This window comes from Montipora capricornis, chromosome 2, assembly GCF_036669925.1.
Source record: "Montipora capricornis isolate CH-2021 chromosome 2, ASM3666992v2, whole genome shotgun sequence".
In the NCBI taxonomy this organism is placed as follows: domain Eukaryota; kingdom Metazoa; phylum Cnidaria; class Anthozoa; order Scleractinia; family Acroporidae; genus Montipora; species Montipora capricornis.
The window spans coordinates 15,253,854-15,256,211 of NC_090884.1; the positions used below are offsets into that span (position 1 = coordinate 15,253,854).

At 40.1% G+C, this 2,358-nt stretch overlaps 1 protein-coding gene across 1 annotated transcript in view; it reads right to left on the reverse strand.

Annotated features, from left to right (window-relative positions):
- Window positions 1–711, reverse strand: part of LOC138037811 (beta-1,3-galactosyl-O-glycosyl-glycoprotein beta-1,6-N-acetylglucosaminyltransferase 3-like) — a 17,696-nt gene extending 16,985 nt beyond the window's left edge. Inside the window, exon 1 of the mRNA XM_068883705.1 lies at window positions 676–711. The gene's annotated coding sequence lies outside the window, so the exon portion shown is untranslated. The remainder of the gene's footprint in view (window positions 1–675) is intronic.
- Between the last annotated feature and the right edge of the window lie 1,647 nt (window positions 712–2,358).

Here is a 2,358-nt window from a genome sequence, read left to right on the forward strand (position 1 = left end):
TATTGACTTGAGGTTAACTTTGAATTGATATAAAATCCAAATTATTCTAAAATTCAAAGCTGCGAGTTCGACATATGCCATTTAGAGGTTATATAGGTCATTGAGTGGTGTCCTTTGTCATACAATTTTACATGGATTAGAATCCAAGGGCGAATACCAAAGGTCGTCAAAGTTAAGTCGAACTCGAAAATGTGAGATTTGGGACCCGGCCGTCAGTTGTGTCGTAACTAAACGAGGGCCTCATGATCATCTTTGCTAAGGAATGCTTTGCTTAATTCCTCAAGTCATACCTCTTGAATTTGAACCAGAAAAACGGCTTTAATCGAGCGTCAAGCGGCTGTAGAACAAATGTATACACTGACCCATGAAAAAATTCAGACAAAGAAAATTACGCTGAACAAACACCAAGGTAGCTAACTAATTTCGGAAAATTGGAAAAGAAAAAGGGAAAGGTTCTCAGATATTTGCACACGTTACCCCGCGACAGACATTTCCTTGTCCTCAACTTGCTTTTGCAGTTCTAACTGTAATTTGATTATCTTGAAGGCAGTGTGCGTTTCACGAAGTCTTGACATTGATATGCGCTGTACAAAATACACTCTTCCCCTTCAATCTCTTGTCTTATCTTCCTTTGCGACTGATACCGACTCCCTATCGCATAATTTTAATACTAACCTTATCTTTGTACTTTAGAAGTTAACCTCCTCACTGTATCACCGTTGGCACGGAATTTATCTTTGTGTAAGCTCGAATTTCACAATGCCACAATCTAAATAACGGAGTGGCTTGGGTGAAATTCGCTATAAACAGTGAAGCGCACCCGGGAGGGTATTCTGTAATTTTATAAAGAAGTCCATGCTCGCTCAGGAAATGTCCTCTTGCTCGTCCCGTGATCCTTAATTAAGAACTGATAAACAGTTTCATTTACCCTAACCGCAAAATAATGGTAACTTTAACACTGGCGAAAATTGGTTGCAAACACTCAGATGTAACAGGACACTGCTATGGGTCAGCATTTAACCACGGCTATGGACAAAACCGCCCGTTAAGCCAGGAGAAGCGCGAGCAGCCCGCAAGAACGATAGCAAAGTGGGTTGGTGGTGGCTGTTTTCTTGCTGGATAAAAGACTACAGGAAATTTAAACAAGAGTGAGTGCTTGACAAAGGCCTAATTTAACCACAACTAAAATAAATACAATTTTTCATGCAACAGTATATTTCCGACTCAACCAAACGGCCAGCAGAACGCCTATCCAGGTTTAATTGACAGTCTCAAAATTCTTCATATTTCAATCAGCAAAGGTCACCGGCAGGGGCACCCAACGAATCTGTTCCTCACATCATCTGTTCCCCAGAGGAATCTTGCTGGCTGGCAAAAATACAGGTGTTTCGATGAGCTGGCTGGGAAATTTTGTTATTGATAGAGGTTTTGCCTGGGAATTACTGACTTTTTCTAGCATTTCAATCCGAACTGGCTGTAGAAACTCTGAAAACTGAGGACTACCAAAAAAAAAAAAAAAAAAAAAAAAAGAACCTGTTCCCTAGTCACAAACATACGACGGCTGGTCAGAGTGATTGCGCTTGCGGACCAAGTTTTGTCCCGGTTTTGTCGCTTTTGTTCGGTCGTTTTGGATCGAGGGATTTGAAAGCGCGCGGAATTCCTGGCTGGGAAATAAATTTGATCAGCTGGCTGGGAAACCAACCAATCTTATCTAGCTGGCTGGGAAATTTCTTGTGTGTCTTGCTGGGAAAAAGGAACAGATAATGTTTTCCCAGCAACACTGAAAAACACCTGAAAATGCCTTAATAACATTTATTTTCATTAACTGGGGTATAATAATACATTTTACAACAGATTGGTCGTTGGGTGCCCCTGCACCGGCAAAGGCATACGGTCCATACGGTAAATGGAAGCTTCAGTCTCGGTGACTAGGTATAATTTTAGGAAGCCGCGTCCTTTTAATCGTTTTAAGAACACTTTCTTTCCAGCAATGACCATTATTTATATTTTAATATTTAGTATTTAGTTAGAAATAGTTTTAATAATTATTTTTACATGTAAATGTTTCGTACCAATTATTATGTAAATTTTTACGCAATTCAGTCTAGTGACTGCCTTGTAAAATGCTGCAATAAACTATTTATCTATCTACCAAATGTTGTAACACAGACGGAGTTTTGCCCCCTCGTCCCCTTCAATGTTGATCTTTATGGGTTGAGTGCAAGCACCAATCGATAAACGCAACATTGAAGGGAGGGGGGAGAAGGAAAATGCTTTTAATAGCTTGAATGAGAGTTACGTGCTGTTCAAAAGACTTCAAGGGAAGTGCTACAACTATTTGAGACCGAAATTGTTGCC